At 36.2% G+C, this 9,261-nt stretch overlaps 1 protein-coding gene and 1 pseudogene across 1 annotated transcript in view; one reads left to right on the top strand and one right to left on the bottom strand.

Annotated features, from left to right (window-relative positions):
- SLC30A6 (solute carrier family 30 member 6) overlaps nt 1-9,261 on the bottom strand; it is a 388,867-nt gene that overhangs the window by 197,081 nt on the left and 182,525 nt on the right. The window lies entirely within an intron of this gene.
- On the top strand, nt 7,579-8,037 carry LOC138149279 (large ribosomal subunit protein eL32 pseudogene; annotated as a pseudogene).

Genomic DNA, 9,261 nt, shown 5'->3' with positions numbered 1-9,261 from the left:
GCATGCGCCCTTTGGTCAGTACACATCTGGCCCAGTCACATTCCCATCTTCCTGAGGCTTGGTATGTGTTTTTTAACAACATCACGTTGAACAAGGAGGGGAGCCACCCCTCCAGGTCGACGTGGCCTGGGAATGGCTAGTTCCTGGAATGCTAAACCAAGAACACTCAGGAGTCATGGAGCGGTCATGGCCTGGAGTTGAACTGAACCTATTTATTTGAATGATCTTACTAAATTTAAAGGGGAATTTCCAATTTCCATTTCAAAGTGATTTTTCATTCAGTATGAACATGTATTTCTCTAAACTTACTCCCTACTCTAGCATATGAATATATTTGTTCACTGTTACTGTAATTTGCAAATTTTTTTATATTGACACAATTATCTGGATGTCTTTTATTTGCTCATATCAATATCATAGATTATATATTTTTACAAGCTATTGGCTATTTACCATGCTTTGAACAGTATCTACTATGTGCAAGTGGTTGTAGAATCAATTTATCAATAATAGTATATGGTAAACAATCATAACAATGGTAATTTATCAAATTTAGGTTGCATGCCAATAAGTAGGTCCAAAAATTGAGGAGCATGTAGAAAACTGCCCATTTAGATATACCACACATGGTACCATAGAAAGAAGCAGGTATCAAGATAGGAAAGTATGTAATTTGAGAGTTTCAAGGAAAAGATTCAAAGTCATGGCCTCCCTAAGCTAACTAGAAAGTTTATTGAATAAGATACAAACCATTTGATCATATTTATACATGAAGAATACATGTAGATATGCAATCTCCACATTTGTATGGCTTAGGGAGAAGAAGCTGCCTATGTAACTAGTCCCAGAAAGTCAATTCTACCCAGATCATTGGACAGAATGAAGCTGATAGAAGGCATACAGTCTTATACTGAAAAAGACAAAGGGAGCTGGTGTCTTTTTACCAATGTACCAGTCTAAGGTAAGCAGATAAGACTAAACACTGGGATTGGCAGAATTCCTCTGGAGTCAGGGACTTCACTCATGGATATTCATCAGTCCCTCTAACTGTTTCTGTCTCTCTTCCTCCTCTAGGTAAAGGCCCTTGAGCTGACTCACTGCATGAAAAGAAGACTAGAAGAGAAGACCAGTAAGTCATGGAACATAAAAAAAAGAGAAGTGGCAATAAAACTTACGATCTCAGATGCCTATAGATTATAGAAGAAAATTAATAAGAAATGGATAATAAAATAAGGGAAACCAGAGATTCTTACCCAAAGAAATCAAAATCCACAGAGGTATTACTGCGACTTTGTTGGATAGGGTCTTTGATTGGTGTATGGTTCTGGACAGCTATTTTATATTCATGAGCAACAGAATAGATAAAACAAGAAAATAAATAGATAAAAGGAGTGCTTGTTGTTGAATTAAGAGGGAGCACAGTCATAACATTGTATGTTAAGAAGATAATCTTCATGTGAAGAAATATAGGAATCCAAGGAAATGATCTTCATTTGGGTGAGGATCAACAGAGGGAGAAGTAAAATTATTATCAGAGCATATATAGAGACTAAATGGGCAAAAGAAGGAAATAGACAAGAATTTAAGTAAATCAATCACAAAAACCAGTATAGAAGTATGATATTGTAGTAATAGGGGACTTCAGGTAAGACACAACTGGGGGAAGTCTCTTTTTGCTACCAAAAGCAAAGTGGTTGATAGAGTGGGGATTTGCCTACTTGATAATTCAGTCATTCAGCAGGTGATTGTTCTGCATGTTACTTTCTGAGTGTTACTTTCTAAGGTGACTAGAATCTAAATGAAGATAGTCCTATCCCAGGAGGAGCTACCAGGTATGAATACCAAGGTCATTGAAAAGCAAATTCCTCCCAATTCATACCCAAGTCAAGATATCACCCTGTAATTTCATTGGTCCTCTTCAAATCAAAGGATAAACGACATTAATGCCATGCCGTGAAATAACTCAATCTCTCAGCAAAAAGAAGGTAACAGAAGAATGAATGAGGTGGCTAAGGGAGGGAAATAGAAGGAAACTAAGGAGGAATAGAAGGAAACTAAAATAGAGGGAAACTAAGGATGAGGCCTCAACACAATGAGGAGAAAAGATCCCACTGAAGAGAACTTTCAAGGAGGAAGAGGTATGTTCTATAATCAGAGATGGAGATCTTACGAAGGATCTAATCTTCAAGGGGTTGGTCCAATGTCATGGCTCTTGGTGCCAAGCTTATTAAGACATAGAATAAGATCTTCCCTACTAGCTAATAGCTTAAAGCTTAATCTTTTCTTTGATAATTTCCTGGCTTGGATTTCAGTCTCTCTATTGGATACCTTACCCTATTATGAACATTTCCAATGCTTCCTGACCTTAATCTCTGACTATTAAATTATACCTAGTTATCATTCATAGAAGAGTATAAGGTGGAGTCACATGACCAATAAGATAGGAGAATAGACATTTTCCAATCTCTACTAACTCTCAAAAAAAATTCCCAGAAGAGGAATTATGTTCTAAAAGTAGAGCAATTATAGCTGAGTCCAAAGAACAAGAAGATCAATAAGGCAAATTAGCAATGTAAATTAATAACAGACAGCACTATAATAGGTTTTCAGTATTTATACCACATTAGCTGAACACACAAACCAAAACACAAGCTTTGGGACCCACTGAGGGATTTCTTTTCTATTAAAGAATCTCTAATAGCATGCTCATCCTTGTTCTTCCCCCATCATCATGTTCCAATATGCCATGAACATCAATTCTTTCTAACTATGTGACAAGGAGGAGGAAGTATAAGGAGGGGTTTTTCAACCCCACAAAAACTGAAAGAAGTTGATTCACTCCACTCAGAGAACTAAGAAATGGAGGGAGCTGAGGCACCAGGATTAAAGGAAAGGTGACTGGAATCTAACTGAAGATAGTCCTATCCCTGGAGAAGCTACTTGGTATGAATACCAAGGTCATTGAAAAGTAAATTCCTCCCAATTCACACCCAAGTCAAGATTACCCTGTGATGTAATTGGTCCTCTTCAAATCAAAGGATAAACAACATTAACCCCAAGTCTGAAGGTAGCTCACATAGTCTTTCAACAAAAAGAAGGTACAGAAGAATGAATGAGGTGGCTAAGGGAGGGATTAAAATAGAAGAAAACTAAGGATGAGGCCTCAACACAATGAGGAGAGAAGATCCCACTGAAGAGAACCTTCAAGGAGGAAGAGATATGTTCTATAATTGAAAGTGGAGATCTTACAAAGGGTCTAATCTTTAAGGGATTGGTGTAAAGAGAGACCATATCCTCCGAGAAAACATTGTGCTTCTACTGATAATTCCCTGTTTTAGGAGAAAGGAAATTAGAGTTCTTTGATGTAATTAGCACCCAGATGGGTGGAAGGACAAGGACCAAGAGAAATGACTTCATGTCTAATTAAAAATATAATGATCATGGGGTTGGGGGTGCAGAGGGTAGAATTATAATGCTAACTGGGGAAACAAGGAAATTCCTGCCATGGGGTAATGATAACAATTAACAGCAACAACATTTATATAGTGCTTTGTGTTTTGAAAAGTTTACCTCATTTGATCCACTTTATAAATCTTCAGAAGAAATTCTGGGAGGTAGATGCTATTATTATTCCCAAGTTTACAGATGAGGAAACTGAGGCAGATAGAGTTGGTGTGAAGTGACTTACCCAGGGTCACAAAATAAGTGTCTAAGGCTAGATTTGAATTTAGGTCTTCCTAATTTCAGGTCCAGTACTTTATTCACTACAGTATCTCACTGCCTCTGTTACTTACCTCATGTATTGATACTTCCAAGAATGAGAAAAAATGGGTAGTGGAGCAAGATCTACAAAGGCAATATAATACAGATATTGGCTAGAAAAGGGTATACAGGGGTGGCCAGGTGGCTCAGCGAGTAAGAGCACCGGCTCCAGTGTCGAGATGACCTGGATCAAATCCAGGCTCAGATACTCAGCACCATACCCAGAAATAACTGGCCGTGTAACCTTGAGCAAGTTACTTAACCCCGATTGCTTTAAAAAAAAGAAAGAAAAGGGTATACAGATTTAGTACTTCAGAAATGTTAATTCCATGAGAAACACAAAGAGGCTAAAGAAGAAATAGTATAAAAACATAAAGATCCTGAATCAAAGAATAAAAGTACAGAAAGAGGAAAAAATTAGTGAAGAGAACAAAATAAACAAATACTTCCTAGAGAAAGGTTCAGAAAAAAGGAAAAAACAAAACAAATATGGGAGAAAAGAGTAGAAGAATTAAATACTAGATTAGAAAGAAAAAGAAATAATAAGTAAAACTTCAAAATTAGAGAAGGAGTTGATAAATGGAAGAGGGAGGTTTGAGGGTAAAGAAAAATACTCTGCAGAAATAGGGTTTCATTGAAATATATTATGCAAAACTATTCATAGTGACAAAATACTAGCTAAAAGATGAAGGTTGACAAAATAAATCTTATTTTCAAAAAATGATACGAGAGATACAAATGAAGGAAAACCATAAATCTGACTAAATTAAATTGAATAGATTAAGCAATCCAATAAGATAAAAGAGAATGGCAGATTGGATATAAAAACAGATCCCCACAATCTGTTGCTTATAACAAACACATCTAAAAAAAACAAATGTAGAATAAAAATGAGGCAAACAAAATGTGTTATGCATCAGATGAATTTAAAAAGCAAGAGTTTCAATCATGATATCAAAGTGAAAAAATAAAAATTTATGACATAAACAGAGATAAATAAGGAAATTAAGGAAACAGACAAGAAACCAATATCAATAGTAAGCTTTTATGCTCCAAATGACTTAGCATCTAAGTTCATAAAGGAAAAAATATTGAATTTCAGAAAGACATAGATGGTAACACAATAACAGTAAGAGACTATAGAGAAATCAGAGCAAAAGACATATAGCACCTTCAGAATGGGACCACAAAAGACTATACATATTTTTCAATACCACATGATACTTTCACAAAAATTGACCATGAATTTCAAATAACTGTAAAAAGATTGAAACTCTAAGCATATTATTTACAGAATACAAGGCAACAAAAATAACAAACAAATAAACAAACAATAAAAATAACAACCAGGGACTATAAACAAAAGACACAGACCTAAATGGAGATTTAATAATGAAATCCTAAATAATGAGTAAGTCAAAAAATAAACCTTAGAAATAATAATTGTGGGACATGAAATGACATACCAAAATTTCTGGGATAAAGCTGAAACAGTCCTCAGAGGAAAATCATATCCCTAAATACATACATTAGCAAAATAGAAAAAAATTAGGACTAATGAACCATGCATTTAAAAAATCTAGAAACCTAGAAAAATTAATAAGTTCAAAATTAACACAAAAGAGGAAATCTTGAAGACTAGAGGACAAATAATAGTAATAGTAATAATAAGCTAATATTTATATAGCACTTACCATGTACCAGTCACTTTATTAAATTCTCTACAATTATTGTCTCATTTGATCTTCACACAACTCTAGGAGGTAGGTGCTATTTTCACCATTTTACAGATAATGAAACTGAGGCAAACAGAGATTAAGTGACTTACCCAGGGTCACAAAACTAGTCAATATTAGAGGTAAAATTAAAAGTCAGGCCTTCCTGACTACAGGCCTGGTGTGCTATCCATTGTAGCACCTACTTGTTCCCAAATAGATAAATGGAAAACCAGAAAGATTCTACCATTGATAAACAAAATTAAAACTTTGTTCTTTGAAAGTACTAACAAAATTGAAAAACTTTTAATTTGTACCTATTTGTTCAACAACTGCCAACACCCTTGAGTCCTAGGATCTCCCACTTTTTCAATCCCAAATCTCATTCACTTTCCTCAAGTAAAGATGGATGTTCAGGAGAAAGGCAGAGACAAAGCTAAGGTTAATGTTTCACCTTCCTGGTTAGTCACATTCTCAGCCTTTCATATGTAGACATGGTTAGTCACCCCTATATCACTGTGTACTACTCAGGGACCCTTTCACTTTTGCAGAAGAAAGTCATCATCTGGATGCATACTCTGTGCTCAGTTGCTCAGACCACATGTGGAGCAAAATACAATATGTTCAGGGCACTGCGTTTTAGGAAGATCATTGCTATGCTGCTGTTCCCAGAGGAGAGAGATCAGGACAATGAAGGGCATTAAGGTCCTGTCACATGAAAATTAGTTAAAAGACCTGGGGGTGTTTAGCCTAAAGAAGAGAAGACTTGGGAGGACTTATTAACAGACTTCAAGAATTTGAGGTACTGCCATGATGGAATAGGTATTATATTTGTTCCCCTTGACTTTATATAAGGAAACACTTTCTAAATAATTATAACTCTATAAAGGCAGAATGAGTTGCTCTCTCAATGGGGCTCTTTATTCAGGGTCTCGATGACCACTTAATTGGGTGTATGGTAGAGAGGATTCTTGGTTAGATTTAGGCTGAACTAGAGAACATTTCCAATTCTTAAATTATGGTATGATCTTATTGTATAAATAACCATTTGAGAATAAAACTGAAGGAAATGGTAAGAACAAATCAGGTATAATAAAAAAATTCAATTCCCAATATGTATCTATTAACAAACAGTGAGACATTATAAATTATAGTCTAAAATACAAAGATAAATATGAAATTATTCTTCAAGGGGAGTAATATTAAAACATGTTCTAGATAGTATTTGATGGCTATTATATTCTATCTAGAATCCTTCCTACCATATGCCCAAATAAGTGAAATTTAATACTCACCTCTCACTACTTTTATATATTGTTATTTTGTATGTAGGTTATGTCTATATGATGTAAACTATTGGATCATATTGAGTTTATGTAATAATTAGATTTGATCAAGTAGGCTTATTGAAACAGTTGAAAATCTTCAGTTGATAAAAATAGTTATAAAAATAAAAATAGTAGCCACATATAACACAAAACATCCCAAAAGTCTTTGTGCAATTTGTTGTTATTAGGAGTTTTAAAACTTAAAATTGCACTGAGATTTTTGGGCCACTCCATATAGTTATTGAATGTCATATCACAAACTCAGAAATGAGGATAGGAATAGAGACAGCCAATGGCATAGTCTTGGTGGTAAGATGGTTCAGGAGCAGAGTTGGGGTTTGGAGGAAGGAAGAGGTAGGTAGATGAAGTTTAATAGTGGAAAGAGTATTGGACTTGAAATCAGGAGAGACCAAGGTTCAAATGATGTACCTAACATTTCCCATCTAGATAACCCTGGATAAGTCACCTAACTTCTCTGAGCCTTTTTCCATCTGGAAAAGGTAGATAATAATAAAACCTATAGCACATGCTTTAAAGGGTTTTTGTGAGGATCCCATGATGTAATGGATATAAAAATGCTATATAAATGTTAGTTATTATTTTGGACCATTCATTCCCCAATGACCCATTGGCAATTCAATTTACCTGACTTGGTGCAAACTTTGGGTATGCTTTAGGTTCTTCCTACCTCCTTTGGCTCCTTCTGGTGGCAAAAGCACTCTGTACAGTGCTACATCTTTCCTTCTCTTTCTTTCTGTCAGCGCTTCCAGTGGAGGGGCCACTGTCCCTTCTCTGGTGCCATGCCCGCCCTCAGACCCCTCATGAAGCCTAAAATCATCAAGAAGAGGACCAAGAAGTTCATCCAGCACCAGTCCGACAGATATGTCAAGATGAAGAGAAACCAGCATAAACCAAGAGGCACTGACAACAGGGTACGAAGGCGATTCGAGGGCCATATCTTGATGCCCAATATTGGTCATGGAAGCAATAAGAAGACAAAACACATGCTGCCAAGTGGATTCAGGAAGTTTTTGGCACACAATGGCAAAGGGCTAGAAGTGCTCCTGATGTGCAACAAATCATACTGTGCTGAGATTGCTCACAATGCTTCCTCTAAGAATCGGAAAGTTATTGTTGAGAGAGCAGCTCAGCCAGCCATCAAGATCATCAATTCAAATGCTAGACCGAGGAGTGAAGAAAATGAGTAAAAAGCTTTGCATATTTTTATTTGTGTTAAACTCTCAAACTACTAAAAAAAAAAAGCACACTGTACAACTCTACTCAAGGATCATAATGTACTGCCTTCCCTGGTGATTGGTGACTGGTGACTCTTTGTGTGGCTCTGGGATCATATCTTGGTTCTCCCAGTGTCTCAGAGTCCCCAAGTATAAAATGAAAATGATAGACTTGGACAATCATCTAGTGCCTGGTATTTAAGTCCTGAAATGATGCATGCTGGACAGATAAAAGAGAAAAGTTAACATCAAGAACCATACTACTACATGAGACCCAGACCTAGAATAGAAACATTCTTGCCTTAGTGTTTGATATGTTGTTTATCTATCTGTTATAATGTTAATGGTATATAAGATCTTCCCTGTCCATTAATAGGCCTCACATGGAGCCCATTAAGGGAAGACTGCATAGGGGAGGCTTGCTTGTAGGATGACTTTCATACCTTTTGCTAATTTCTAATTAAGTACCAAGTCAAAAGGGTCATGATGCCTTCTGTCTCTGAGAAATGTATATATACTCTGAGTTGTTATTTTGCTTTGGGGTCTTGCTTATGAGAAGGATCTTGTGATTCCCTGGTCAAGATTCTGAGTGGTTGTATGTTCAGAGCTCCCCAGCTGCTGTGATGTAAAAGCTTTGATGTCTCAAACGAGGGATGCATGTAAAGTGTATAGTTGATTCAGGCAGTCAGAGCCCTGTCTTTATTTCTCTGCTTGTATTTTCTCTGAAGTTCAGGGTGCTGACTTTTCCCCTGAACTAGTGAATGTAATTAAAAAAGATTGTTGACCCCTTAAACAATTATCTTTCCTAGTAAAGCAGATCTAAGAACCTGTGCTAATAGCCAACCTGAGCATGCCAGTGTGATTACTATTACATCTATTCTCTCTCTCTCTCTCTCTCTCTCTCTCTCTCTCTCTCTCTCTCTCTCCCTATCCATCCATCCATCCATCCATCCATCCATCCATCCATCCATCCATCTATCCATACATTCATCTATCCATCTATCTTTCTATCTATCTAATCAGAAGATATTGAAAAAAGTGTTACAAACACAGTAGCCCTTCTTCACTATTTTAGTAATAGTAACTTACCAAGAATCCAAGAATAAAACTAGCCCAAGAGAGCAACACTGATACAAATGTACAAACTAGAAACAATTATTTGAAAACAGCAAAGCTATAGGCAGACAGTATGCCAGGTAAAGGAAAATGTTTAGTTTATGC

Source organism: Petaurus breviceps, unplaced genomic scaffold (genome assembly GCF_028583685.1).
Source record: "Petaurus breviceps papuanus isolate PSGF00001 unplaced genomic scaffold, PetGlider_PUasm1.0 90845, whole genome shotgun sequence".
NCBI classification, from domain to species: Eukaryota; Metazoa; Chordata; class Mammalia; order Diprotodontia; family Petauridae; genus Petaurus; species Petaurus breviceps.
Note: the sequence above shows the minus strand (reverse complement) of the source record. Positions and strands in the feature narration are given on the sequence as shown.